This window comes from Columba livia, chromosome Z (assembly GCF_036013475.1).
Source record: "Columba livia isolate bColLiv1 breed racing homer chromosome Z, bColLiv1.pat.W.v2, whole genome shotgun sequence".
NCBI classification, from domain to species: Eukaryota; Metazoa; Chordata; class Aves; order Columbiformes; family Columbidae; genus Columba; species Columba livia.
In genome coordinates this window covers 8,638,175-8,645,445 of record NC_088642.1, presented here as the reverse complement: position 1 = coordinate 8,645,445, position 7,271 = coordinate 8,638,175, and positions in this window count along the sequence as shown.

The following is a 7,271-nucleotide window of genomic DNA, read 5'->3' as shown; positions in this document are numbered from 1 at the left end:
GGGAAATGCTGCACCTGGCCCACCAGGTGCAAGGAGGAGCAACCACGTTGTGTAGCAGGTGAGTCTCACCCGCACTGTGCTGCAGCAGCGGGTGTGGTAGCTTCTGCAGCAGGGTGCAGAGAGCACTTGTCGCTTGTCAGCCCCTCTAACTTATTGCCAGCATCCCAGACAGCTGACGACCATGGTCGCCTCCAGGAGGAGAGCTTGTCTGAAACAGACTGTGGCTACGCAGACTGAGGAGGTTCTGTCCCGAACGGTGGCTGTTCAGGTCTCCGGCTGCAGGGAGTGCCAGAGCCTGCTGCTGCCCGGGGAGGGAGGCCAACACTCCACCTGTGTGAGGTGTGAGCAGGTGCAAGACCTGCTCGACATGGTTGTGAAGCTTAAGGAGGAGGTTGAGACGCTGAGGACCATCAGGGAGTGCGAAAGGGAGATGGACTGGTGGAGTAACACCCTGACGGGCCAGTGGGAAAGGTCCCAGGGAGGTACCCCCCAAAAGGAGACGGACCTCCTGCCCTCTCAGACAGAGGTGGAAGTCCTGAGACGGCCCCACCCTTGTTGCTGTCAGGCAGAGGTAGGGGACCTAAAACACGACAAGGGTTGGAAGCGTATTCCAGTTCGGCGTCATGGGCAGCCCCCCTCCCTGCCTGCTTTGTCTCCCCAGGTGCCCCTCCATAATAGGTTTGAGGCCCTGGATCTTGAAGAAGAGGTAGGTGAGGAGGTGGTGCCAAGTCTGCCTACAAGGAAGAGGTGGCTGACTTCACAACTTAAGACTGCCTCTGATAAGAAAGCAGGAAGGGTGATTGTAATAGGAAATTCCCTTCTGAAAGGAACAGAGGGCCCAATATGCAGAGTTGACCCCCATCTTAGGGAAGTTTGTAGTCTACCTGGAGCCCGGATCAAGGATATCGCTAGAGAGCTCCCCAAACTGGTGCACCCCACAGACTACTACCCGCTGTTGGTCTTCCAGACAGATGGGGAGGAAGCTGCTTCCCGTAGTCTGAGGGGAATGAAGAACTATTTCAAGGTCTTGGGAAGGATGGTGAAAGACTCAGTGGCTCAAGTGATCTTCTCTTCACTCCTTCCATCTTCAAGTGATGATGTGGGATGGAATAGGAAAATTCAGTCTCTAAATGGTTGGCTCCAAGACTGGTGCTACAGGCAGGGCTTTGGATTTTTTGATAAAGGTTGGTTTTATAAGACTCTAGTCCGGACAGTGTCCGGGAAAGGTTTATCTCGCAGGGGCAAAAGGATGCTGGGGCAGGAATTAGCTGGGCTCATTTGGAGAGCTTTAAACTAGGCTCGAAGGGGGATGGGGTTGTAGCTGGGCTTGTCCCAGTGGGACAGCATTCTAAAACTGATGAGGACCGGGTGGCCTCCTGTGCCCCTAGGGAGAAATTGGTGTGCTCTGCTCACTCCCTGAAATGCCTGTACACTAATGCGCACAGCTTGGGGAACAAGCAGGAGGAGTTAGAATCCTGTGTTTGGTTGTGAGATTATGTTCTGGTGGCAATTACAGAAACATGGTGGGACAGTTCACATGACTGGAATGTGGTCATGGATGGCTATGCCCTTTTCAGGAAAGACAGGCCAGCCAGGCGTGGTGGTGGAGTTGCTCTCTATGCGAGAGAGCAACTACAATGTACTAAATTCTGCCCAGGAGTGGATGACAAGCAAGTTGAGAGTGTATGGGTCAGGATCAAGGGGCGGGCTGGCAGGGGTGACACTGTTGTGGGTTTCTATTGCAGGCCACCAGATCAGGCTGAGCAAGTTGACGAGGCCTTCTATGGGCAGTATAGAGTGGCCTCACAGTCACAGGCCCTGGTTGTTGTGGGGGATTTTAACATCCCTGATGTTTGCTGGAAGGACCATTCAGCCAGCCACAGTCGAGGAGGTTCCTCCAGTGCATTGATGATAACTTCCTCATGCAGATGGTGGAGGAGCCGACCAGGAGAGGTGCACTGCTGGATCTCATACTCACTAACAAGGAGGGTCTGGTCGAAGCAGTAAAGGCTGAGGGCTGCCTGGGTTGCAGTGACCACAAGATGGTGGAGTTCAGCATCTTGGGTGGCAGGAACAGAATAGCAAGTAGAATTGCAACCCTGGACTTTAGCAGAGCTAACTTTGGCCTTTTCAAGCAATTGCTGGGGGAAATCCCATGGGCAAGACTGCTTGAAGGAAAAGGGGCCCAAGATAGCTGGATTGAATTCAGAGATTGCTTCTTCCACGCTTAGGATCAGAGCATCCCCACATGAAGGAAGTCAAGGAAGGGAGCCAGGAGGCCTGCGTGGTTGAATAGGGATCTGTTTGGTATGCTCAAGCAGAAGAGGAGAGTTTACAGGTCATGGAAGCAGGGGCTGGCCACTTGGGAAGAATATAAGGCTGCTGTTAAAGGATGTAGGAAGGCAGCTAGGATAGCCAAGGCCTCCTTGGAATTACAGCTGGTGAGAGGGGTCAAGGACAGCAAAAAGAACTTTTTCAAATACATTACAGATAAAACTAATACCAGAGGCAATGTAGGCCCACTGATGAATGGGGTGGGTGCCCTGGTGGCAGAAGATACAGAGAAGACAGAATTACTGAACGCCTTCTTTGTCTCTGTCTACTCTGCCGGAGGCTGTCCTGGGGAGCCCTGTACCCCTGAGACCCCGGATGAAGCCAGGTCAATGGAGGAGTTTGCTTTAGTCGATGAGGACTGGGTTAGGGAGCAATTAAATAGTCTGGAGTTGGTGTGCTCTGAGTGAGACCCCATATTGCCCAACTTCAGTCCTATTCTGTCTCAATGAAAGTCAGATCCTCTACTCCTTATTCACAGTACCACAGTATGTTTGGGATTGGAAGGGACCTCAAAAGATCATCTAGTCCAATCCCCCTGCTGGAGCAGGAGCACCTAGGTGAAGTTGCACAGGAACATGTCCAGGCGAGTTTTGAATGTCTCCAGAGAAGGAGACTCCACAACCCCCTGGGCAGCCTGGTCCAGTGTCTGTCACCCTCACTGAGAAGAAGTTTTTTCTCAAATTTAGGTGGAACCCTAAATCTGGACCCATAAATCCATGGGTCCAGATGAGATGCATTCACGGGTGCTGAGGGAGCTGGCTGAAGTCATTGCTGGACCGCTCTCCATCATCTTTGCCAAGTCTTGGGAAACAGGAGAGGGGCCCGAGGATTGGAGGAAAGCAAATGTCACTGCAGTCTTCAAAAAGGGCAAGAAGGAGGATGTGGTCTACCTTGACTTCAGTAAAGCCTTTGACACAGTCTCCCACAACATCCTCACAGCTAAGTTGAGGAGGTGTGGTCTAGACAATAGAGTAGTGAGGTGGGTTGCAAACTGGCTTAAGGAGAGAAGCCAGAGAGTGGTAGTCAATGGTGCGGAGTCTAGTTGGAGGCCAGTATCTAGTGCAGTGCCTCAGGGGTCAGTACTGGGGCCAATATTATTCAATATATTCATTAACGATTTGGACGAGGGAATTGAGTGTACTATCAGGAAGTTTGCTGGTGACACTAAGCTGGGAGGAGTGGCTGACACGCCAGAAGGCTGTGCTGCCATCCAGAGACCTGGACAGGCTGGAGAGTTGGGCGGGGAATAACCTGATGAAATTTAACAAGGGAAAGTGTAGAGTCCTGCATCTGGGCAGGAACAACCCCAGGTTCCAGTATAGGTTGGGAAATTACATATTAGAGAGCAGAGTAGGAGAAAGGGACCTGGGGGTCCTGGTGGACAACAGGGTGACCATGAGCCAGCACTGTGCCTTTGTGGCCAGGAAGGCCAATGGCATCCTGGGGTGTATTACAAGGCGGGTGGTTAGTAGAGCGAGAGAGGTTCTCCTTCCCCTCTACTCTGCCCTGGTGAGACCACATCTGGAATATTGTGTCCAGTTCTGGGCCCCTCAGTTCAAGAAGGACAGAGAACTGCTGGAGAGGGTCCAGTGTAGGGCAACGAAGATGATTAAGGGAGTGGAGCATCTCCCTTATGAAGAAAGGCTGAGGGAGCTGGGTCTCTTTAGTCTGGAGAAGAGGAGACTGAGGGGTGACCTTATTAATGCTTATAAATATATAAAGGGTGAGTGCCACAAGGACGGAGCCAGGCTCTTCTCGGTGGCAAACAATGATAGGACAAGGGGTAATGGGATCAAGCTGGAACACAAGAGGTTCCACTTAAATTTGAGAAAAAACTTCTTCTCAGTGAGGGTGACAGACACTGGAACAGGCTTCCCAGGGGGGTTGTGGAGTCTCCTCTGGAGACATTCAAAACCCACCTGGACATGTTCCTGTGTGACCTCACCTAGGCGTTCCTGCTCCAGCAGGGGGATTGGACTGGATGAGCTTTTGAGGTCCCTTCCAATCCCAAACATACTGTGATACTGTGAATAAGGAGTAGAGGATCTGACTTTCATTGAGACAGAATAGGACTGAAGCTGGGCAGTATGGGGTCTCACTCAGTTTCTGAATCCTGTCCGTACGGCACTCAATGGGGCTGGACAGATGGAAGGAAGTCCCAGTACATTTGGGCCTCCAAGTGCTCCAAGGACTGAAGCATGGAGACTTAGTGGCAGGGCAGAGAATGCTGCAGAACCCAGCATTGATTCATTTCTTGAACAATCTCGCTGATCTGCCTTTCTTAATCATAAACAAAAGCTGGTGCAAACACAAAGCAAGGCAAATGGCACTCCTCACAGGCTGTTCAAGGCTTGGAGCTGGAGATGCACCTGGCATGCTCAGACTCACAAGTGCCCAAAGCTGATGCGAGATTTGGTGTTTTGGGAAGGCTCTTCCAATTTCAAACTCTGACTATCACTATTCCTGGGGTGTGAGATTCACACCAGAAGCCCAGATTGCAGACACATACCTGCGGAGGGAAATAAACTGTGCCCTGAAAGCATCTAACCGCTGTGATTTTGACATCTATTTTAGGACAATATTACTTTGGCTCAAGTTTTCTCTGCCTGTATTGCCAAGCCCTTCACTGATAATAAATGGACCCTATGGCTGCCCACCATAGGGGGCCACCAGCCAGGGGGTCAGAACAAGCTCATCCCTGAGTCCTGAAGACAAGACCAAGGAGCGTGTCCTCCTTTTGCACGCAACTCTTATAGATCGGACTTGCCTCTCAGATGACAAGCCCCTTGCTACTGTTGTTAGGGTCTTGTCCACCAATATGGTTGCAACAGAGAGTATCTTTCAAGAATCAGATAAAGGAACCCTTTTATACCTAACAAATGTACTAAGAGTGGATGCAGACCCTGCAAGGAATCATGTGCTTTCTGACATCCCAAAAGCCTGAACCTACACTTGGATGAGACGAGAGCTTTTCTTCAGAACAGGAGGGTGTTAGTGAACTATTTTTCTTTTTTTGGGGAGAATAAAGCCTATCCATCTCCTCCTCCTCCCACTTCTTGAAGCACCTAGTGTGGAGCAAGAGCACAGAAGAATTACTTTTCTCATAGCCAGTTTATTCTAAATGCATGTTTGGCAGTAAAAAGAAATAATATCAAAATTATTTAGTAATCATCATGTTTTGGCAGCAAGGGAGAGCTTTGGGTCTCTTAAAATGCTAGCTTAGTAAAAAATTCAATATGGGCTCAGTGGGAGCTGGGCTGACACTTGTCTAGAGCCTGGAGACCACACTCAATGGGCATCACCTTATGGGATCATGCAGCAGCACTTCGAGGGGACAATACATGGCAGCAGAGAGTCCACAGGGGTCTTCCTCCATCACCCAAAGCTGCAAGAGCAAAACATGTTTCCTGGAGTGTGTGGTTGCTCCTCCAGTGTGCTAACACGCAGAGGTGATGGGGTGTATGCTCCCCTGTTTGTAATAGATGCGTAGGTCTCTTTGTACATCCTCTTCACTACAATTCGTGTTGGCACAGAGGGTTATTGCAGCAATAACCCTAGGCTCTGCCTGACTGTGCCAGACATACACAAACGAGAGCCAGTCCTTGTTCCAGGGAGCTTATTACAACCAATTTGAAAACAGTAATATGGAGATAGAAAGCAGATCCTCCGCCCAGATATGGGCTTTCCATCAACTGCCTTTATAGAAGGAAACAGAATGAAGGATGTATTTATTATTCAGGCAGGTAAAAGTATCACAGTCATAGAGTAATTGCTCCTTCACCATACTGTGTTTGTGTGTGTAAACACGTCTACTTTGTGTATTTCTTTTTGTGACTCGGACTCAGAAACAAAATATGCAGGAAATTTGGGCGAATAAAACCAAGGCACTTTCCAGCCAAACTTGTCTGAATGTTTCCTAGTGTCAGCAGATCAGTTCTGCCTCACAAACGGCAACGTGTTCTTTGCAGCTGATTTGCATATGTGAAATCCTCACCCCATCTTTTCTTCTGGATGTGGTCTAGTTTCCCAGTCAGTGTCAGACACACATGATGTGGAGAGGCTGCCATGGCACAAGGTGAACAACATGTGATCTGGCCTGATTAACAGTAAAGCATATATGGTCAGAGTGACTGAGTGAATGTCCAAGCCCCCATGGTACCAGGGTGTTTTAATTTCAGGGCTAGAGAAGTTGGCAGTTAGATTGCCCACATCCACATTTGCATGGGAAAATGGCTGTCACACAGTCATTTAAAACTATCCAAATAGCTGCCTGGAAAATAAATAGAGTGTGAAGGCACACTGACGTCAAACACTCCTCCCTGGAGTCAAGAGGAGGGTCCCGGAGCCAGGAGCTTGGCCAGGAGCTGGTGTTCCCTGCTACATTGGCCAGAAGACCCTGTGTGCTGATGGAGGAGTGCACCTCCAGGTTTTGAGATGTTGCTGTATGCAGCCTGGGAGAACAGACCTGCCCTTGCTGCCTCTCCAGCAGTGTGGTGCAGGTGTGCAAAGGGCTGTCTGGCCCAGCACCTGTTGGAGGGTGGGCTCTGTCTTAGACATTTCCAAATGCATGTTGTAAGGGGAGGAAGCCATAATTCTGGGCTCTGAGGGGCAGCATAGGAGGTATCCAATCACCTATGCCACCCAAAGCCCAACAGTGGCAGGCAGCACCTCTCCCTCTTGATCCTCCCATGAGACTAAAAGCAAAAGCATCTGGTGTGACCCACCACTCACAGCACAGAGCAGGAGGTCTGGGAGCCACCATGTGTGGCCCTGTTGTTTTTGCCTCCCATTGCCCTGATGCACAAGCCATATCACAGTGAGTCTGGGAACAGTGGCCTCCTGCTTCCCAGCCTTTCCCCTTTAGCTCCTTTTCTTTTTCTCTTAGCTTCCTTTTACTTATTTATTTTTTTCCTCTGTACATTTGGGGTGGTTAAAAT